The sequence below is a fragment of the Anser brachyrhynchus genome (assembly GCF_964034855.1).
Source record: "Anser brachyrhynchus genome assembly, chromosome: 1".
Taxonomy (NCBI): Eukaryota; Metazoa; Chordata; class Aves; order Anseriformes; family Anatidae; genus Anser; species Anser brachyrhynchus.
In genome coordinates, this window is record NC_137694.1 from 119,600,368 (window position 1) to 119,623,985 (window position 23,618).

General features: G+C 41.7%; 1 long non-coding RNA gene across 1 annotated transcript; it reads left to right on the plus strand.

Annotated features, from left to right (window-relative positions):
- Positions 1 to 3: 3 nt before the first annotated feature.
- LOC308188099 lies at positions 4 to 22,597 on the plus strand. The gene is made up of 3 exons (XR_013945154.1): positions 4 to 1,422; positions 8,028 to 8,125; positions 19,061 to 22,597. It is a non-coding gene; the product is annotated as an uncharacterized lncRNA (long non-coding RNA).
- The last annotated feature ends 1,021 nt before the right edge of the window (positions 22,598 to 23,618 follow it).

Sequence of the window (23,618 nt, forward strand, 5' to 3'; positions counted from 1 at the left end):
CTTTCTTCCAATATACTACACTTTTGTAGTATACACTTTCCTCCAGTACCGTTTACTTAACGGTGAGACTCCATAGTGAGAAAGGGCTTCTTTCTTCTAAGATAACTTCATCATTGAGCAGATCTCATTTCTAGGGGAATGGCTTGTCGTCTATTTCTAGAAAATACATTCTTTCAGGGAGTCTTGGCTATGTCTGCTTTCCACATGTATTCTGTGTTCCCATGTTTACTGCTGGAACAAAAGGACAAGGAAGAGAAATGTCTGTGCAAATGAAAATTTCAACCCAAGAGTGAAGAGTCTCAAAGGGTTTTGACTGCAAAGGAACAGGAAAGAAAAAATCCAAGCCAATCTGCCTTTTCCACCCCCTCTATTTGTCAGTTGCTCCCCCTCCTTTAGACTGTCAGATTTCACTCCCATCTACTGTATGGGCACATAAATCTTGCCAGAAATGCTTCACTCACTTAACACCTACCTGCTGGAGCTTAGATTCAGAGAGAGAGGAAAAAAAAAACACAACCTCAAACCCTGGCAATTCTTATAAATCACAGTGTTGCTAATCTCTTTTCAAGAGAGTCAAATGTAAAGTCATGTTCCTTCTTGTGAAAACATTACTAGCCTGTGGGTGTCAACACAGCCTTCTTTTCCAAGAAATCTGTTGCATCCCACAGTGACTCTAGAGAAATTGCACTCTGATGACAGTGAAGAGAGGCTGCTAGAAAAACATCACACGCCAGTTCCATACAACAGCAACCTCAACAAGCACTTGTTTTTGTAAGATCAGTTCTCTCCAGTTTCATGAAAAGCAGAACCAAATTTCACAGATAGATTTTAGTGGTTTTGTTTTTACATTGTCATTGTTTTGAGCTCTCCCCTCCACCCCAAAGTCACATTTTTCAGCTTCCTTATTCATTCCATGCCAAGAGGCACTACCCCATTTCTTTACAGCTCTCACAAAGAGTAAACAGCAACTTCAGCCACCTGGTTGCTACCTTTCATGACCTTCTGCACCTTGTCTTCTCACAGTGGGACTGCCTCCTCCTCCGGGGTCTCCTCAGCATCAAGTAGAAGATCTGTCTGTGGCAGCTGTCCTGTTTTGATAAAGGTCTTGTCCACCGATGAAGAGACCATCCAGGGTCCTTCAAGCCATTGCAGAAGCACAGCTACTCATGAGATCCTGGGGAAATCCCATGCAGAACAACTTCCCAGATTAGTGTCTGGAAGGTGTCCATAGACCTCTTGGATGGAAAGAGCCTTTGCTGGGAAGCATTTTTACAGCGAAGTGGAGGAAATAAGAGATGCTTAATGAAGAAAGGGTAGAATCTCAGGCAGTCAAAATCCAGTGTATTACCAAAGGACAGCACCCATGAAGTACCGTAGCAGCACTTAAAGTCACATGGAATATGAGACTCTTCTATGTTAAAAGTAAGTTCCTCATTATTGGAAGAAGATCCTTTGAACTCATGTGCATGATGAGAAGAACCATAAACTGGTCTGAGATCCTTCCAGTTCCTGCACTAATTGATCTCAATTGTTGGGTTTTATAATTTGAGTGTTTTGTCTTTTTGCATTCATTTAACTGGGTAGAGAATTAAGTTCATATATCCATTTGCATGTGTTTGAGTAGTGTCTAGAGCTTAGACCACAACTTTGCCTTTGCTGTATTTCTGTCCAAAAGAATGACTCTGTGTGTGACAAGTTCATATGAAGTCATGGGGCTGTCTGAGAATGCTTCACTCTAGACGACACTTATCCTTTCTGATCCTCCTGCCCCCCTCTCAGCAGTTACCCTGCTGCCAAAGATAAATCAAGACAGCACCTTTTCAGACTGCCCTGAATAAGCAATAGCACATACCACACTCTGTGTCTATCAGCCTATAAATGCACACCTTAGGCATGAACAGGCAAAGCTTCATGCCTCACAGCCTTTAACGGGTGAGTTCGCTGGCTGACAGATGTACGTGTCACCCTGTGATACTTCATTACAGGAGGGTTTGTTAAAAAATAAACAACTTTTGAGCTACCAAAAAAAAAAAAAAGAGAGAAAAAAACCGAACTTTTCAAATGCAACTATTCACATGGAAGTAAATGCCTATTCAAGAAGATAAGAGGTAGCAATGAGCTGGTTGCACTTAACACGTTGTTCTTTACTTTCACCTCCAAAACAGCAGGAGGAAGAGGCCACCTCCTACGCCTCAAGTTCACCTTCTCACTTCATTAAGCAGTGGGGAGGTCTAGGGAACTGCTGCTTGAGTGTTGACTTTGGCAAAATCTCTACCTTTTCTCCCTCCTTGTTTTTGATTCTCTCCCTCACAGATTGCATTTTGAAATCTCAAAACTCAGGTAAAATCAGCACAAAAGCTGGCTGAGTGAAGTGGCTCCAGGCAGCGACCATGCCAGGGACTTCTTGCAGCACCAGCCTGCCCTACTCCCTCAGCTCATCTCAACCATCCTCTGTTTGTGGCATATCTGTCTTGCAGTCCTCTCCCAAATTCCTTCTGCTTTGATGCTCCAAAAGTCTGGCAACATCTGAAAATAAGGCAGGAAAAAAGGAACAGAAACAAAAGTCACTGGAAAACAAATGAACCAAAAGACAGAAAAAAAAAAAAAGGAAAGAAAAAAAAAAAGAATCATATATGTGTTTCAAATTGACTATTTGAGAATTTGGAAGAAAAAAAATATATATTTTTTTTTCCTATGAATTGCTTTCTGTTAAAAATTTGTAACAAATTCTGATCCCAATAACAGCACTGGCAAGCTGGCATCTATTTTGTTCTGGTTCATTAATCCGTTCTGAGATGTGACAAGCCATATCGTGATTTCTTGGCAAGGCAACATCCAAAAGGCAGTTCTCTGGGTAAATCATAGCTTTAATGACATCACATGGTACTGTGATAATTTACACCACACAAGGGCCTATTCCACTGTCTGAAATCTTTTGCCCATCACATTACAGTTTGTATCCAAGTCAGCTTTACTTTTATTGTTAGCATCCTCATCATTTATTATTTATACTGCAGCAGAAACTTGAAGTCACAGTCAGGATGCAGTCTGCAGAGTGTTAGATGCTGTAACAACACATGCAACACTATTCCGAAGAGCTTTCATTCTTACTCTGCTGCTGCTTGACATATTCCTACGCCAAGTCCATCCAAATAGATTTTCACCAAGTGCTTAAATGGCTGAGCTTTGGCCAAGAAGGCACCATGGAATTACTCATAGTGGCAGGCTAGATGAAATGTAAGCATCACCAATTCATCCAATTATTTTTCAATAGAAGCTGGGGCCAGAAGGGACTTTGTATGTCATTACTCTTGATATTCCAGACATTCTTGTTTTGAGTTTGGTTCTGTGGAAGGAAATAATAGTTTGTTTCATTGACAGCAGAGGACAAGTAAAAATTAGCACATTTTATGGGACATAAAATAGTCCATTAGAAAATGATGTTTAGAGAGAGACATTCTTCATACTACAACACAACTCTTCGCCATGTTTCAAAATAAAATATTGATGAAAAGCATATGACTATGCTTACCAAACCAATTATTTTTCAAGTCTTCTGTAAGTTCAGGGAGATTATAAGGGAGTAATATTGGAATGTGATGGAGAAAAGTAGGGAGGAAAGTAGTGGTAGTTTAAATTAAATCTTTTTTTTTTTCTCTGTTCAATGAAGAAGTTAATAATGGCCTATCATAAGTTGATTTTGGGAGTGCTTTGTAATTCCATGCTTTAGTTCACTTATTGCTCCCGTACAACTGTACTTCAGCCCAAATCCAAACCATAAATATGGGCACCTCAGGAATTCTGGATTGCTTGAAATCTGAATCCCGATCTCTGTTCTGTGTGTGAGCCAGAACAAAAATCTAGATCTGCGTGCCCTCAAATACTAGTGCTTGACTTGTGGGTCCACATATCCTAGGCTGGGGCCTCTCTGCATCGAAAATGCAATTATTATCCAGGGAGCAAGGGAAGGACAATCTCTTTTCATGTACTTAAAAAATGACAGTGGAACAACTTAAACTGTTTCCTAAATGCATGTGCAATCAGTCTGGAAGAGATTCTATAAACAGAACTATCCATGAATCCAAAATCTCTTTAAATTTTTGTTGTAACTTGAGTTAAAGTTCTGGGTTATTCAAATTTCTGTGAAATTGAGATAAACTTCCAAGATTCAGTCACTTTTAATAGCATGGGATACAGACTTCTCAAACCTGCTGTGAAAGCTGAAACCTGGGCCAGCTTTTCATCCACAAGCTGAGCTTAACATCAGTAAAAAAGAGTTTGTTCTCTTCTCTCACTTCCTATACTCTTTAAGGGGAAAAAATGGGAATATACAGGACAGCTTAAAAAATTGTTTCTGACAAACATAGTCCTTTCACATGCTGGCACTTCCACCTCGATCAGATGCTTTGTTTTATACATTTATAACCTGTATGCGTACTCCAGACCTGCACAGTCCTGGACAGACCTGACAATCAGGGCTGCCTTCAGAGGTGACCCAGGGATCTGCTCAGCAAAGCATTTGCCTGCCACCCGGCAGGGGCTGAGCCTGGCTGAATTGGCACCTTAACCCGTACAAAGCCACTGCTGCCAGCTCCACACAGAATTTTTCTAACTCCCTGATCCAAAAAAAATATCTCCAGCCAAAAACCCCTCCTGGCCTGCAAATATGTTCAGGCATACACCTCTGTGCTGTAAATGAAGTATCTGGCGTATTGCAAAACTGTACGGAAGGAGCCAACTGGAACAGAGCAGAGCTAGTGCTGGGAGAAGGTGTCTGAGCTGTTGAATTTAGTGACTACACATATGTCATATCCAAAGGAGCATTACACATTCCGCTTTAACTGTCATGTTGGTGGGCATGAATTTATCACCTGGCCTTTTGATACCTGATAATGGGTATTTTGAGGAGGACTGCTCTAATTGCCTCACGTGGAAGACAGCCATCTGTAATCCTAATTGCAAAGAAAAACAAAGACCTTGTGCCATCCACTGACTTCAACAATGAGATGTAAAGGACTCGAGATGTCCTGTTTAGTTACAGTAACATAGTTAATGCCAGAAATTTGTGCCCAGACCACGTCTTTTCAAGTCCAGGCCAAAAGAAGTGGGGCCAGTCTTTGAAATTAATAATGAGAACTAGCCAGAAGACTGCAAATTATGGGTGCCTTTGGGTACACAAAATATTTCTAATGGTATTGGTATGGACATTTAAAAAATTTAATATTATGCTGTTTCTGTTTGTTAGATTTCAGCTCTTTTTCAGGGTTGAAGTAAGGGGAGAGGAAAGGGAGAAAAAGAAAATTAATTAGAGGGAATTTTGCATGTTTCTTAATGAACTAGGAGAGAGACCAGACTCCATGTCATTTGAGGCAATGAAAAGACCAAAGCATCAAATCTGGGCTTTCATCACAGGAGTCATTTGACACTGAGAACTGAATGAATGAATGAATGAATGACAACAGCCTGATTTCTGCTCTTTGGTATACATGCATTCAGTTTTATTTCAACAGAATATATGACGTATTACATAAAAGAAGCCTGAAATAATGAGGTAGCCCTAAATTTCCTCAGATAGCAGTAGTAGAGTAGCTAGCAGTCCTGAAATGTTGTGCAATGTGTATAAAGCACTGTATCAAACATCGTTGTGCAGAATTAAATACTACCACCATTTCTATATTTTGCTGTCTGAAGAGGCTGGCAAAGAAAGGCAGAAAAGAAGGCAGGATGGTTTCTCAGAAATCATGGGTCTATTGTTTTCCTGGGGACATAATTCTCTCTCTATGTCTAAAAGACATCTATCTGATCTGGTATCAAAAATACCCAGCAATAAAGTATCTATTTAAGGTCTTGTTAAACTCAGCACACTGTAATGCAAAATAAGTTCATAAATGTGAAGACCATCTGTAAGGTCCCACATGCCTAGGAGGATATGAAGGCACAGAAAATCGTGAGAGGCAGCACCTGGCCATGTAAGATATGGGGGTCCCTTCTAAAAACAACACTTGCAGTTGAACCTTGCAGGCAGAAGATACTCCTCCTACTGTGTCCTGAAGAGGCACCACTTTTCCTCTCATACGTCTGAGCATGAAACAAGGAATAAAGCTTTAAGAGGGGGAGAAAAGGGAACATAGCATCATCTCAAGTGTAGCCGCTGTCTGTATAGCAGTCTGTTAACTTAATTTCACACTTCCCATGTGTGGGTGCCCATCCTCCACACATCGTTCGTGCGCACCTTCATACCTTCCACACGTCAGTGCTCGGCAGGCCCTTCACTGCTCGCGTCCACCTTCCCGGTGGTCATTTGTCCCCGTGCCCTGGTGCCAGCCAGCAGCACAAGCCCCAGGTACCTTTGGGAAGTGCTGCTGAGTCTCCGGTCTGCAGCCTTTAGCTCAGCAGTAGCTGGAGGGTCCCTTTTGCTGCTGCTGCTCCTCAGCTTCAGGAGTCGTGTGCTCTCCGTGTCACCCAGGGACAGGCCCCAGAGCATGTTGCACGGACTCCCTGTTGCTTAGAAATAAACTCTTCCATTCTGGCAGGTATTTTGGACCCCACTGCCATCCATCAGGGTCTCACTTCTAGCTGTTGAGGATTTTCCAGTCAGCCTGAAGTTTGCTGCCATATGCCTGTGTGAAGTCTGTGTTGGGGCTTTCCCTTCATTCACCAGTTCAGGGAGGAAAGGACACCTTTCTCCCTGGAGCTTTTGGCTGCAGGACTTACAAACTGTCTGGGATCTGTCTGGGATTTCTTCCTCCTTTGGCATCCAGATCCTTTGACACCTAAGGTACTGTGCTATCCTCTGAGCCCCCAGGGCCAAGCCTGCTCTGAGGCATTTTATCAGATACCCTACATGGAGGACCCTTGGTGGAGCTGCTGAGTTTTCCTTGTCTCCTCCACCCCTTTTTGAAAGCCTTCTTAGGAGAAAGCATCTTTTTGCTGACAGTTAGATGAAAAGGGGTTCTACAATTGTTTTTTTTTTTTTTTAACTTTTTTCCTAGGGATGGGAGTGAAAAGAGAAAAAGAGAAATTCTTTACTCAGAGGGCGGTGAGGCACTGGCACAGGCTGCCCAGAGAAGCTGTGGATGCCCCATCCCTGGAGGTGCTCAAGGCCAGGCTGGATGGGGCTTTGGGCAGCCTGGTCTGGTGGGAGGTGTCCCTGACCATGGCAGGGGGTTGGGATTAGATGGTCCTTAAGGTCCCTTCTGACCCAAACCGCCCCATGATTCTATGATTCTGTGATAAAGAGCTCTCTGCCTCTCAGTCTCTGAGTCACTGAGTTTACGATAATAAAATAGAAGACATAAGAAGTGTTCAAAACAGTCAAGAGGGATAGATTATCACATCAAACAGTCTTGGCAATACTTAGAATTTTCCAAGAATTTAAACATTTCGTGTGTGCAACCAACTTACTATACAACCCAGAAAAAACAAGTTGGCCTAGCTTGGAAAAATCTCATATGCTTCAAGGTATTTGTCTAGGCTCACCATGCTCATTTTTGGTTTTGCTTTAAAATTCTACAAGGATACAGAACTAACCACACGCTAGCTATTTCAGATGAGGCAACGTGGTATTTAAAAGTTTAATATTGTAATCTTAAACCTGTAACCTGGGCCTGCTCACCCTAATACTATTTTCTTGGAGCCATCTTTTATAATAATCTTTGAGAACTGCTTTTTTGCTGTGCACAAATCTTGTCCTTAACCTTGTGTTTTCTATACAATTTTTAAAAAGCTAAAAGTAAGTGATATTTCTGCTTGTTTATGCATAATATATAACCCAAATATGTATTAAAAAAATGAAGCGAAATATCCAAGCAGATGAAAAATGCCAACCTATATAGAAATGAAATAATACTTTCATTTGAGGATTTTTTATTATTATCAATTTATTTATCTGATGACACTGTATTGGTATGAGAGTACAGTTACAATTTTAATGCTCTTCCAGATAAGTTTTATGCTTTTTGATACATGACCGACAGAATATTCCTTTCCAGAGAATGAAATAAAAACTATTTTATTTTTCTTCCCAGCACAGCCTCTTTGTTCCAGAACGTTATGATGATGACCAAATGCCTCTGTCTGATAACTTGGGCAAGTCGCAGAGAACCACGCTGCCTGTCCATGCCAGGTAAGTTTCTGGATCTGCTAGGGTCAAACCACCAGCAGATGCAGTTGGAGATTAATTATGTTCTAAGCAGTCTCTGCCCCGTGCCTTTTTTTCAAAACAGCAGTTAAGTAACTACAGAGCTATGGGACACACACAGTCCTGTTTTCATCCCCAGATGATTTTCTTTGCAGTTTGCCTAAGGAGCTATCTGTCTCCTGCCCTGCCTAGTCTTCCCTCTCCTCATCTTCTTCTTTCTCTCCCAAGCCCTGCTGAAGCACAATGTTTCTGTGCAAAACATATTCCCCTTGTTTCCCCCCATGGCATGCTGGGTGCAACGTAATTCGTTTCCATGATTCAGTTCAGGAAGAGCATCAAGTGAGAGACTTGAAGAGCTCCATATGTTTAGCCTGTCAAAGAGAAGATTCAATAGCATTTTATTATAAGTACCTTATGTACTTTAATCTAGCAGAAGCCAAACATGAATCAGTATCTGGAAGTTATATCTGGACAAATTCAAATGAGAAATAAGGAACAATGTTTCATGATAATTATTAATTATTTGTGCAAACTACCACATGAAGATGTGAATCCTTTAACTCAAGCCCAGGTGCCTTTCTGGGAGACATGCTTTAGGCAAATACAAGATGTTGAACCCAGGATAAGGGTAGCTGGGTGAAATTTTCTGGAAGTCAGACTACCAGTTTGTTTGGCCTTGAAGTGCAGATATCTACTAATCACCTGGTTTTAAGTGTGTTTCTCTTGAATACAAAGGGTTCAAAGTGGAAAACTATGCCAAAAGATTAAAAAGTAAATCTGTAGTGTACACCATTCAAAGCTGGTAAGCCACAAGAAAAGATTATAATATTCTCTTCACCATGGAAACACAAATATACTGAAAAAAAACAAAATGTTGGTTGTTTTGTGATAGAAGACAAAAAGGGACATGAATGCTCTGAAGTGAGTTGTTAAAAATAAATAATAATAATAATAAAAAAAAAAAAACAGCTGAGGAAATCTGGGTGACTGTTGCAGGCAAAGCATATAAATACCAGGGAACTCTGTAAAATGCACCCTGTAATTGCAATGGAAGAGAAGCAGCAAACTCAAACACCAGAAAATACATCTCTTGGGAAAGATCCTGGTAAACCCTGAAGACCGCACTCAGAAAGCCAGGCATATAGCTACAAGTTGAGAAGAAAGGCTTTAAAAAAGCATGGAAAGAAGGAAAACGATTTAAAAAAAAAAAAAAAGAGTTAAAAAAAAATCAAGTTGGGTCAACAGTTACTAGACTTATGGCATTTCAAAAAAAAAAAAAAATTAGGTGACTGTTTTTCAGGTTAGCAATATTTTCTGTTGCTAAGACACAGATGTGATTTTCCTGATTGCCTGAGACTGGTTTATCAGTAAGCATTCTATTAGAAATAAATTCATAAGCTGACTGGCACACTGTGGTTATGTAAATCAATGTCACAAACGTGAGGAGATACATACTGGGAAGGACAGCCACAAATCCAAGGCCACTGTTTGGGTTTCTGGGGGAACAGAAACCTCCTGCTCTAACACTTATTCTCAAGTGTCCGTAATCAGATGTTCTGGTGGGAGAAACCCGTGTGAATACAGCACTTGACAATATGATCCTTGTCACCAATAGTCCTTCATTCCTGGTGTATTTTCACTCTCCCTTTGGTGAACGTTCTTCCTCTTTGCACACTTTATTCCCATCCTCTTGCATACTGTTTCTTCTTTCCCTGGTGTAAATCAGGAGTAAGTTGAAGTAAGGGCCAAGGCTGCTTTTGCTCTCATCAGCTTCTGGGAGGACTTCTCAAAGTCCAGGACACTGCAGTCTGTCATTGGGTGGTAATGGGGAACAGGTAAAACCCTGCTGCTTTGCCTTTGTTTTCTTCTGAGAGAAAGCAGCACTTTTTATTATTTTTTTTTTTTTATGAAAGCAACTGCAGCAGTTAGACAATATTGAATGCCTTGAGGGTTGTTTGCATTGGGAAAAGAAACTGGTGCTGGAGCTGGGTGCTTTGTGCAAGGCTGATTATTGAATGAGGACGTCAGGAGCCCTGTTTCCCTGAACTCAGCATGGACAGTAAATAGGACTCAGTTTCTATTTCAAGGCTTTTTTCAGCCAATACAATCCGTAATACAAGTTCTTTTTTCCTTGGTCTCTCTCTCTCTCCACAGCTTTATCTTAGTAGCAAATGACAAGTAACTTTTTTTGGTGTGTCCTCATTTTCCATCTCTCTATTCCTTTTGCTGCAGATAGGACATGCTCACTCAGATGGTATTAATTCAATCCCTAGATCATTTTGTTCTCTGTATTTTCATTCAGGCCACCATCTAGATGGTAGCAGAAACAAAGACACCATTAATCTGTCCACTGTTTCACTGACTAGAAGGCGTTATGTTCACCAAATCCAAAGCAGAGATGTGACTGTGCGTGGCTTAAAGACAAGGTATGCTGAGGGCCATTCACTTGTCAAGATAAGCACAATTCAGCTGTAACTTCCTTGGTCTCTTTACTTGAGTTGCTAGTATGTATAATGGCAAACCACTGAGGAGAAGTTTGTTTCCTAATACAGATAAGTTTCAACCCCAAAACTTCATTTTCTGAAAGCCATGCCATACCAGTTTATGTCCTCTTGAGATGCAACTCTCTAAGGGTGCAAAGTCAAAAAAGGAAAAAAGTCTTCAGAAATATGAAAGGGTGCTTATATGAAAATGTTGAAGAGCTCACAGTTTTCTTTCTATACCAAGCAGACGAGTTTGTTTTGTTTTTAAATTGCTTGATACTGTGTGGCCTAAACCACATCCAATGTTCTGGAAGGCTATGCCTAATGGATGGGCAGAGAGTGAGCAGAACCTCAATAACTTCGACGATAATGTGAGACACAGAACAGAAGAAAGCATATGCAAAGGCTCCACTTCAGTTCCTATCTGAGCAGAAATCACTGTTTTGTTTGTTACTTATTTTCCAGGTTGGTTTGCAAGGGGGTTGTTTCCTGTCAAACACAGCCTCTGCATTTTGAAGAGACCTCTTAAATCAGACCTGTGATAAAGTAGCTTATAATGCTGAACTGTCCAAATGCAGTTTTTTAAAAATCAGGTCAGAGAAATCCTGTCTATGAAGAGGGTCAAACAGCAGAAAGGAGAGGGAAAAAATAAAAAAAAAAAAAAAGAGAGAGAGAGAGAATGAATGTCTTTCCTGTTCCCATTTAGCCTGAATAAGAAGGGGAAAAGGGAAGACAGAACTAGAACAAAACTATTTCAGGCTCCTTTACAACTGACAATCTTTGTTATTTACATATAAAACCAGACTGGACAAAGCACTAAAAATACATTGAATCTCATTGGGAACAATCCTGTATCAGCAGGGAAATATAGCAGTTGACATAAGTGGCCTTTTTCTATCATTAGCCTCTATGATTCCATACCCATTTCATCCACAGCATGTATGTTTCTTGCAAGTCTCTCTGTAATAATAGAACCAGAAATACAATCCACTGCAGCGCTCGTTCTCTGCACTACTGAGGAATGGTCTCTTTTTAATGCTTGTCATATTGGTATGGACGTTGATGACAGACACCCTGATGCTCCTCTCTATTCCAACAGTTTTAAACCAGCATAATTCAATTGGAAAAAAAATGTACAAGCAGAAAATCTCATGCAGGTTTCGGGGTGATTTCTACAGACAAGAATAGATGACACGTCATGCTACAGAACTCCTGAAGAAGACAAGCACTGTTATCTGCCATTGATATACGCACAACTTACTTATCAGACATTAAACAACTGCCGTGACTTTTCCACTTTCTCCTAGTTCTCCAGGTCTGGAATTATCTGTCCTGATTATACTAAAGGTGTCCTGTCAGTGTTGCAGCAAAAAGTATTTTTACAGGACAAATTCCCCCTGCCCTGATGATAATGGGGATCTTCATTACCAAAAGTGTAAGTCCTAAAAAGAGTCTCAGTTAACACCAGATTATTCCCTAATGTTCTCTTGGAAGGCAGAATGCCATACAGGGTGTCCACGCATGTTTTACACCCTTCCAGCACTTAAATAGCATATGCTGTGTTTTCTGTTTGAGGTTACCACTTAGGTGAAGACTCCAGCTTGTTTAAGTATGTGAATACTCTAACTGAAGCCAAAGTACTCAGGAAATTTGTTCAATAAGTTTTTTGTTGTTTCAAGTGCTTCCCACTGAGGTTATATGAAGATCACCTGTGATGAGGCTTTCTGGTTTCTCTGTATTATTAAAGAACTGACCTGGCATGGCATGCAGGTCTATGCCAGGCAAGTATTATCTAGGTAGACATTCCTCTCCACACTTTCAGCTTCTCTTGGCAGGCCAGTGGATTTGTTTCTTTCTCTCTGAGTTTGGTGTGGCCAGTGCTCAGGGAAAGGGGAACCTTTGGCTGGCAGACATTTCTTATTGCAGATTCTCTGAAGCATATTGTGCCATCTGAAGGCGAATCCAAATAAAAATGACTGTCTTAGAAACATTTTTAATTCCTAGCCAGCATAACTACAACTCAAAGCAGAGAGGTGTTCTATGCACAGATTGACCAAGAGTTCACTTAGCCCCTTCCCTCAGCTGGAAAAAGATGACAGAGTTACAGTCGATTGCCTTTAACACATTAATCATGAACTCACTTTGGTTGTTTCTGACCCAGTTGTATCGGTTTAATGACAGAATAAAGACTACTCCTCGTGAAAGCGTACACTTCCTACTCAAGCTGTCTAGTCTGTGAAGTTGAGCATTCAATTTGACAGATGATTATTGCAGTGCTACGTGCACGGACGGGTGTATCAAATGCCTGCCACTTCCTCCTCTTAGGTTTCAGATTCTGGGCACCCGTCATGCCACAGCTCCACAGCAGGAGTAGCGGCCAAGGCAGCTAGTGAAAAAATCCTGAAATGCCTTGTTTTACAAGCTGAAATACAGAGTGATAACTTCAGGAAGTTTGTTCATACTTTGGAGAGGTGATTGAGGGAGGAAGCAAGTGCATGTGTACAGAGCAAGTGGATTGTTTAAGCCAACAGTCCAGAAATGCAAAGCAGGGATACAAGGTCTCTTGGAAGAAGCTGAAGTAGACTGTACTCCTTCATAATCAACATGAACAATGTGGGTGTTCAGAATATCGCCAAGTCCTAGATTTTGACACAAGATTTTAGGCCAGCACAAAAAAACATCTGTTCAAATTCATCTTCACCAGCACTTCTGTAGTGTAGCAACTTGCCAGTTGCATAATAAAATGAAACTGGGCATGTTGCCTTATGTTTGGCACTTTGGTTTATTTACATTTTGCGTAGGTGCCCAAACATAATCGGGCAATGATTGATGAGAAATTCACACTATTATTGCACGTTCTTAATTTATTAGGGGTTCTTGGACAACTGAGACATTGTCACACAAAAACTGAGAAAGACAGAAGGCTTTTTTAAGCCTGCTTCTCTAAGCTAATGAGATTTGTGCATTCCCACTGTATGCGCATTTTTAATTATGTACAAATATGAGTACCTGGCAATACTTTTTGATCCTGTTCACCAATTTGAAAGGAGAAAAAAAAAAGCAGGAAGAAGGGAAGAGATGTCAAATATACACAAATATACAACTTTCAGCCAAATTTATAAAAACAGACAGAGCGCAAGCTAATTAAAATCTGCATTAGAGAAAAGAAAGGTCAAGAGGGAGAGAAAGAATGAAAAATTAAATGTCTAGCTATGGAAAAGACTTCAACTACAGTTCGTATCTTTGTAAAATCAAGTTGATCAAACTCAAAAACTACAATAAATTAGGTTTCCTTTATTCCAAGTGCTTGGGGAGTTACTTGGGATTTTGGTTTCTTTATGCAATGACATTTTCCTGAAAAATACTCCTTACACATACTACTCAGCTATGTATAAAGGGGCATTAAAAATGGGAGTCTGAAATATTTAAAGGGAAAATTAATGAGTGAGAAAGGGATTCTGCTGAACCAATTGAACTTCACCATCTCCCTTTCTTTGGCATCTAGAGAAAGCCCCATTATAAAAACAAGAAAGCATGACACCGTAAACCACTTTTTTTTTTCTCCTATTGAGAGCTTCAGACATACAAATGAGTTCTTGCCAGATAGCAAGTGAGATTGTATCAGTTCCAAACAACTGACTCAAAAAAAATAATGAAAAAACAAACAAACAAAAAAATGCAGGCACCCTGAGAGTCCTCTCAGCTTCAAAACTGTGGAGATCATTTTGCAGAAGCAAGCTTTGCTCTTGGGTTACAAATGTTTATGCCAAATTTCAGCTCAAAATGCTTTTGTCTTTGTGTGAGTGAGTATGTGTAAAATTATTAATCTTTGAAAGCTGGGATTTGTAATAATGGAATTATTGACATTTTCTTGGCTCTAACTTTGCAGATGTGATGCTAAGGACAAGAAACATTCCCACTGTTTGATGAAAGGGGTTTCCAGGAAACACTAACAGTAATCATTCTTTAAGCAGAAAATGTTTTCCATCATCTGGCTGTAGATGACTATAAATAAAGGACTCAATCTCATTTTTATACAGTATTTCTACACTGTAAGAGATGTAATGATATATTGCACAGCTTGCAATGGAATGCATATACACAGTGAGGAGATTATAAACAAAGTTCATACGCACCACAATTGTGTGTGTTTTAAGCAGTGGTGTGAAGGAGAGGTCCACAACTGCACTTGTTGCCTTGGTTAATGCAGAAGGCTCCGATTCTTGTGCTGTAGCTAAATTGTTTTAGAGACAAACATCAATATGCAGGCAAAGGATGGGATCAGTATTTGTTTGCTAGCATTAAAGAATGTTTACTAATAGCAGCCAAAATAAATGCTACCATTTCTTTTTTTTCCCCAACAATGTCAGTAAGTGTCATTCTCACCACACCACCACCACCACCACCCCCCTTCCTCTCATCTCCAAGTCTGGAATATATCAAACAAAACATTGACCTTCCCTTGTAGAACAGGGGTGGTAAGGAGCCCTGACAGGGTACTGCCCTGCTTGTACTCACAGCCAGACTCTGCTCTCCTGTTCCTCTGAGACAGCAATGAGCTGTAAGCCCACCAGGAAAGGTTCAGAAGAGGTAACCAGTAAAACCTTAATTGTTAGGGGAAACAAAAACCTTAGAAATGTCTTTACTCTGCAGGAGAGTGTGATTCAACAGACACTGAGCTAGCACTGGTGTAGGTCAGACAGCCCAGCACCCTCTTCAGTGGGGATAACAGCTCAGGCCCACACAGGCAAGGCACCAGACTCAAGCTATTAAATCTCACCAACAGGATTGTGCTGTAGCAGCTATGCAGCTTCCCACACGGAGGCAGCAGGACTGCCAGCACCTCTGCAATGAGCTCCAAGAAGTGCGTGGCTCTGGCATGCTCGTGGTCTCTGGGCAGCAAGGATATTCTGCGCACTCCAGGAACATGGGTCAACAACATCCTCCAATATGAGGATCACAGAGCTGAGACAAGCCAAGTTAAGCATTCCCTTCCCTTCCCTTCCCTTCCCTTCCCTTCCCTTCCCTTCCCTTCCCTTCCCTTCCCTTCCCTTCCCTTCCCTTCCCTTCCCTTCCCTTCCCTTCCCTTCCCTTCCCTTCCCTTCCCTTCCCTTCCCTTCCCTTCCCTTCCCTTCCCTTCCCTTCCCTTCCCTTCCCTTCCCTTCCCTTCCCTTCCCTTCCCTTCCCTTCCCTTCCCTTCCCTTCCCTTCCCTTCCCTTCCCTTCCCTTCCCTTCCCTTCCCTTCCCTTCCCTTCCCTTCCCTTCCCTTCCCTTCCCTTCCCTTCCCTTCCCTTCCCTTCCCTTCCCTTCCCTTCCCTTCCCTTCCCTTCCCTTCCCTTCCCTTCCCTTCCCTTCCCTTCCCTTCCCTTCCCTTCCCTTCCCTTCCCTTCCCTTCCCTTCCCTTCCCTTCCCTTCCCTTCCCTTCCCTTCCCTTCCCTTCCCTTCCCTTCCCTTCCCTTCCCTTCCCTTCCCCTTCCCTTCCCTTCCCTTCCCTCCCTCCCCTCCCCTCCCCTCCCCTCCCCTCCCCTCCCCTCCCCTCCCCTCCCCTCCCCTCCCCTCCCCTCCCCTCCCCTCCCCTCCCCTCCCCTCCCCTCCCCTCCCCTCCCCTTCCCTTCCCTTCCCTTCCCTTCCCTCCCCTTCCCTCCCCTTCCCCTTCCCCTTCCCCTTCCCCTTCCCCTTCCCCTTCCCCTTCCCCTTCCCCTTCCCCTTCCCCTTCCCATCTCAGAATAGCCCAAGTTGGAAGGGACCCACAAAGATCATGGAGTCCAACTCCTCGCTCCACACAGGACCACCCAAAAACCAGACCCTATGGCTGAGAGCCTTGTTCAAGCACTTCCTGAACTCCAGCAGCTTGGTGCCGTGACCACTGCCCTGGGGAGCCTGTCCCAGTGCCCGACCACCCTCTGGGTGCACAACCTTTCCCTAACCCCCAGCCTGACCCTCCCCTGTCCCAGCCCCACGCCGTTCCCTCGGGTCCTGTCGCTGTCCCCAGAGAGCAGAGCTCAGCGCCTGCCCCTCCGCTCCCCTCGTGAGGGAGCTGCAGGCCGCCATGAGGCCTCCCCTCAGCCTGCTCTGCTCTGGGCTGAGCAAACCAAGGGGCCTCAGCCGCTCCTCATATGTCTTGCCCTCCAGACCCTTCACCGTATTTGTAGCCCTCCTTTGGACACTCATAGTTTTATGTCCTTCCTTGTATTATGGTGCCCAAAACTGCACACAGTACTCGAGGTGAGGCTGCACCAGCACAGAGCAGAGCAGGGCAATCACTTCCCTCGACTGTCTGGCAGTGCCATGCCTGATGCACACCAGGACACAGCTGGCCTTTTTGGCTGCCCATGCACACTGTTGACACATATTCAACTTGCCATCTACCAGAGTCCTTGGATCCTTTTCCATGAGGTTGCTCTCCAGCCTCTCATCCCCCAGTCTGTACATATAGCCAGATGCGTTTTCCCTTCCCATTTAGGTCTGGCCATTTCATAACAACTTGGGAAGAAAGTGGTCAGAATAAGTCAGATAAACCCCTGAGTTGCTGGACAAACAAGGAAGGTACCAATTAAACAGACTCAATTTGAAAGTTTATTTTCCTGCTTTCTTTGTATTCAAGAAATAGCTCTGGCCTGAATCAGAATGCACTTGCCCATTACCATCTCTGAGTATCCAGGAAAGTGCTTTCCTCCATCCTTGTCCCATCCTGCGGCAGGATTACAGTCGTTCAGCCATGTGGAAGCTATTGCCTGCCTGGGTGCAGCATGAGACAAAGCAACATCAGGCAAAGAGTGAAAAATAAAAACTGAGAAAGTTAATAACTACCTATATTTGTATTACCAAATCTGTAATGAGGGTAAACCTTAATAACCATAGCCCTGCACTGGAAAACTATGCACCTTTGAAAAACAGATTTCACCCTCTGGCTATTCCCCACTGATGATCTGCATTGCAGATTTGCAGCAATTTTTACATAAACAGAGACTTTCACAGCATCATAGCAGTGTCTGTCTGCAAGCAAATGACCACACTGGGAAGCAGGAGCTGTGAGGCTATCTAACGATTATATCAGCATAGATGTGTCATTGCTGTTTTCACAAGGCATCATAGAGCCTTGCACAAAGTCATGTGAGAGTGAGTGAGAAATCAGCTGAATCTAATAAGAAAATGGGATAATTAATATGAACTCTATGAGGAACTGTTTGTAAAGCAGTATGCAGGGTTCTCTGTTCAGCAGCTCATTATTCAACCGAGCCCTAGTAAAGCTTCCCTGTCTCCATGGAGCACAACGCAAATAAAAAACAGCTTCATTTTCCCCATCCTGTCCCTGGAGTACACTATTTAAGGTGATCGTACTTTTCCTTTTTTTCACAGAACTTTTGCTCAATGTGCTTATGGGCACCTAAGCTGTTATTAAACGTGCTAGCTGAGGAAGTAGAGGCAAGCTAGCCAGAGCCACTTGGAGAGGGCAGCCCCACTGCCCTCTGGCTTCTCCTGAGTCTGCTCAAAGAATGAGGAAGCACACAGGTAACAGATTTCTTGTGAGGCATGGAAAGTGTAGGTGAAGCAAGTTCTACAAAGAATTTCAAGCTCACATCGGGAGGTTTTCTTGGAAAGAAGTTTTCTCTTTGAGTGATAATCAGATAATCCCAGCATTGGCAGGAGATGTAGAATCTCACCCACCCCCTGACGCTGCATTGTTTGCAAAGGGAAATTTCAGTGAGCAGAGAGGAGAGAGGAGGGAGGAAGAAGAAGCATCAAGCTGGCTGCTGCTGAAGGGATAGGTCCAACATGACGTGATGTACTGCTGCTGCCACAAGTCAGCCAGCATTGCTTCTGCCCCACTGCCTACCTTAGAGCATGGTAAATGCTCTTCCTTTCCCTACTGCCAAGGACTTGTTTGCTAATGGACTGCTGACAGATGGATGAGAACATTTGTTTTATTTTTCTCCTTTTCTTCTCTGCATTTTTAAAAAACTCCCCTTGTGAAGAAACAAATGGCATCCGTTCATCCATTCCTCTGCGATCTAATGAAATGTGGGCATCTCCCTGTTGATTCAAATAGCCCTTTTCAAAGTGAAAAAAATAATAATAATGATAATAATAGTAATAATAAAAGCAGCTGTGATCTGTTTTGTGAAATGCAACAACATGCCATTAGGCTTTCTTGTATTTGGTGCAAGAAATCCAGTCGTAATGCTCTTGGGCACATCAGAGCTGTGCTCCATGTCTGCTGATAAACCAACAGCAAACAAGAGACCACTGCATCAGTAAGGCAAGGACATGTAATCATTGTGTCCAAGGTTTTAGCATAATGTCTAGGTAGGAAACCAAGGCAAATACATGAGCAAAGACATAATTTAGCTGCAGAGTTACACAGTGATCTTCCATCTTTATTTCTCTCCTTTTTTTTTTAGTGTTCATGATCACATTGACTTTTCTTCTTCCACAGGTCATTCAGAGATGTCCTGGGCAGAAATGCATGTGCCCATGCAGGGTGCTGAATGTTCAGAGGCTTGTACCCATCTTCAGTGTGGTGGAACTGCTATGCACAGGCAGAACATCTGCCTAGGATCCAGACTTTCCAGCCATGTCTTCTTTCTTTGCCCAGAAACTCTGTCCAGACATGATCTGAAAAATACATGTCCATTTGGCCTGGATTTGTAGATGTTCAGCAGTCCAGAAGGAGTGATATTTCCAGTCAGAAAATGAGACAAGATCAACAAAACCCAGACACATGACAGCTGTATCTCTTCCAACACAGATGGACTGGATGCATACTCCCTTGGAAGACACTTTCATCTTTATACCTAGGTTCCAAGAACTTTTATTATAAACTGGAGCCCATTGTGTCAATTTACCCTTGTTTCAGCAAATTTCAGCTCAGCCTTGCTTCTAGGCTCCCGTTTGTGAGCCCTGACAGTCAGCCAAGGAAATTAATCTGTGTTGCCTGACTGCAGGGTCTAAAAAACCAAAAGAAACCCCAAAAGCTAAGTAGCAGTTCACATGCAAATGTGATGCCTAAAAAACGTGTAAGGGATGTCTCAGTGGAAAGAGAATTAAAGACCAACCTTAAATCCATTGCTGATGATGACTCAAAAATGAAGGAACAGGAACATAGATCAAGTAGATGGGGGTTCCTAAAACGTTCTCTGGAACAGCAAACCACACTGAGGAATCCAAGCACTGCAAATGAGGCACTAAGCTGCAGTTTGACTAAGCTGTCCTGAAAATGGCTGGTACGTTTGCAGCAGAAGAGATGCTTTCTGGGAGCATGTAGCTATCACTACTCAATCAGACAGGCAGTCATAATGAGAAGGCAGCAACCCCTCTCCCCACACACCCCAAATAATAGTTCAAAAAAAAAAAAAATAGAGTAGCTGGATGTATTTTTTCCCATTTTCTTCTTCTTTTTTTTTTTTTCTCTCTCACTAGCCACATAAGATATATTGGTAGGATTTTGTTTGTTTGTTTGTTTGTTTGTTCGTTTTTCATTTGTGTCTCAGTGACATGCAAAATGTGTGATATAGGATATAATATAAGGATATAATTCCAGTCAGGCAAATGGCAGCTGCCAGTGCCAGGAGGGGAAAAGTTCTTACAAGCTAGTGATCTCTTAGATCCTTACAGTTGTGTTTTGTTTATGGGCTTATTGTTGTATGGTACATAGAAGATACTGGTAATAATCCCCCAAATTATGTTTTTATGATTTGGAGTACTCCGTGTGTTATTTATGTCAGAATCAATAGAACAGTTTATATGACCAAAAAAAAAAAAAAGTGTTGCAGCAGTTAATTCAAATACAGAAATTTGTATGCAAGTGGAACTGATCAATCCAATAAAAATGATTGCCAAGATTCCTGAGTCTTACAGAAATACTTTCAATAAAGACATTTTTAATAATAATAATAAAAAATGAAATTAAATATATAAGAGCATAGGATTCAAATGGAAAGCAAACCTTCTCTGAACAAGTGAGGAAAAAAATCTACACTTCGATTAAAGCCTGTTTTTATAAATTTATTGAAACAGTATGGATATTTTAGTAAAGGATATAATTTATTTTTTAATTCCAGGTTGTTCACTCAGATCTCTTTTGTCTATGCAGTTTTTTGAGGGAGAAGTATCTAACTTGGTGGTAGTTTCTCTTCCCAGATTTAGGCAAATAAGGCACATCTTCAAGCTTGTACTGATGGATCTCCACAACAAGATCTTACTGCTTTCACTTGCAAATTGATAAACCCCAGGCCCTAGCTAAGATAGTATTTGTAGAAACTACAAGTCTCTCCAGCTAGAAACCCTTGCCCACCTTTTCTGACATTTTAGAAATACCTGGTCAGAGGAGGGAGATGTGGTAATAGTGTTTCCTTCCCCTCAGCACTCCTTTAACTCATTAATGTGCAGTCAAATTCAGTCTAATGCAGGTGAGACTGTAAGAAATTATATGTCTTTTGTGTCAGAACGGGTCTGAAATGCCAGTCTAAGAAGAAGACTATCAGGAAAAAAAAAACAGAAAGAATAGAGGCTATAGTGACAACTGTCTGCTCTCAAGAGAGAGTCAGCCGTGACTGGAAAGCAAAGCACATAGTTAGCTGGTGCTCACTTGTGTTAGTATTAGTATAAAAGAAACTGAGCTTCCACAGAAGGGCAGGACAAATTCCACAGGAGAGGACAACTCTTCAGATTTGGGTGATAAAACTCTTTCTTTCTCCTGACCATGGCAGGGACAATTTGATACCAGGACTGCTCTGTTCTAGTCATTTTTTAATCACAGTTGGTTTCATTCTAACTTCAGAGGTTGGGTTATGGCATGGCTGGGTACATGGTGGAACAGTAGTTGTTACCTGCAATGTGCCATGGCCTTTCTGTGAAGCATAGAGGCATTTGCCTTACTGCAACTATATCTGTAGCTGATCAGAGGCAATAACACTGATGTTCATTATGCACGTGATATCTGTTGTGCTGTACTCGAACTTGTGTTGTGATGGCCTGCTTACACATCGTCTCTGGGTAGATGGGGAACACTTGCCAGAGGGTGCTCACATCATGAGATAAAATGGTCATTCTAATGCTCAGGCACAGTTTTTTTCCTTATGCTATAGATAGATTCAAATGAGTGTCTGCTGGCTTGCCAGATAGAAATAAATCTCATACATTAATAATTGCTCATAGAGAAAGAAGTCCTCGCTTAAGTTTCTTAGACAAAGATATTGGCTTTGTAAATAGTTCCCAAGCTATGATCTGGCTGGAGGTATTCAGTATATATGGGATCTGGTTTTGAAATTATAATTTCAGAATATGGGCTCATCTTTTGCCTTAAATGTATAAACCTGTCTGTGAACCCAGATAAAGCATCCTCCAGTTCACTCACCTAAACTCCATTGCTTGTTGGTGAGAAAGGCAGAGTAGCCTGGTTACAGATCTGATTGTTGTAGAAGCCATTTCATATAATCACAGAATCATTAAGGTTGGAAAAGATGTCCAAGGTCATCTAGTCCAGCAGTCCACCTACCACCAATATTACCTCCTAAACCATGTCACTAAGTACCACATCTACCCTTCCCTTAAACACCTCCAGGGACAGTGACTCCACCGCTTCCCTGGCCAACCTGTTCCAATGCCTAACCATTCTTTCTGAGAAGAAGTTTTTCCTAATATCCAACCTGATTTCTCCCATCTACAGCAATTCCCACATCTCTGGAGAATTATGACTATTAACTGTGCAATAATTACATTGACAGGAACAAAATCATGGATCTGAGGTCTCCCCACCACAATCACAAACCCAGATGATGGAGACAAAACAAGAAATGTTGCTACTAGTCACCATCAGGCAGACCTAGGCTTGCGTATTTGTGGTGTATATGAAATGAATGACCTTTGGTGTGACACATGCTTAGTCATTAATGCACAAAACCCAGTCATCTACTTCTCCTACGTTACCAAACTGTTTTCATGTTCCAGAAAATAAGTATTCCTACGAAGTCATTCCTCCCAGGCTGCTCTCTCTTCCTAGATTTTATCACTTTCAACCTGGTACCAAAACTTTGAACAGCAACACAAGAAAAGCAATCATTAGAGACATATTTAATTAACCCCTAACATTTAGACTCACAGGTACAAAAGTAATCATTCCTGACGTCAAGGTTGCCAGTTACATATGGCAGCATAATGTAGGTCTGTGTGGAACAGAAAGAAATGAATGTCTGAAATGAGTAATCAAGCCAACAGTGAGAAATAGGTGCAGTAGTTTGGAAAATGAGATTAACCAGTTATCTTTTGACATAACAGTATCATTTCTGTGGGCTATTTCTCTGTCTGTGAGAGACAAAACAAATTCAACAGCCTGACGGTGACCATAACCAGAGAGGAATATGCCCTTGCTAAAAGTATTTATTTCCTCCTCTGAAGCTTATTGATGTGCTCCATGAGATTCAGATCCAATAGAGGATCAAGGGGGTTGTATCTGACGTCAGTTTCACAAAAACAGCTTGGAGAAACACTTTGATTTTATCTTCCAAAAGAAAAAAATGTTATTACAAGACCTCAAACTCCACTTTCACTCATGTGTGCAGTAACTCATATCAAAGTGTTACCAATACACATTTGATTTTTTTTTAAATTCTAACAATGTTTAAATTCCCCAGATTTCCTGATAGTAGATGTTAGTTACATATTTTTCCATGGAATTTTTCCATCGGAAAATTGTGCCTCTAGAAAGTTCAAGGTTCTATCTCTGTTCAATTTTAAAGAGGAAAAAAGCCCTAAAATCTTCATTTCAAGAAGGTTAGTTTCCTCATTTTGACCTGCAGGTATATTGCAGATTACTGTTTTCATGCTGCTAATAAATTTAAACATAAAAAAAAAAAAAAAGCTGTAACTTTATTGAAACTGATACCTGGTATTTCTGACATAACCTAAAAAGGTTTTGTGCCAATGATTTAAAATTGTGAAGTTTTATTGTGCTTTGGAACAAGAAGACTCATTGGCACAGTACCATAGCATTCCCT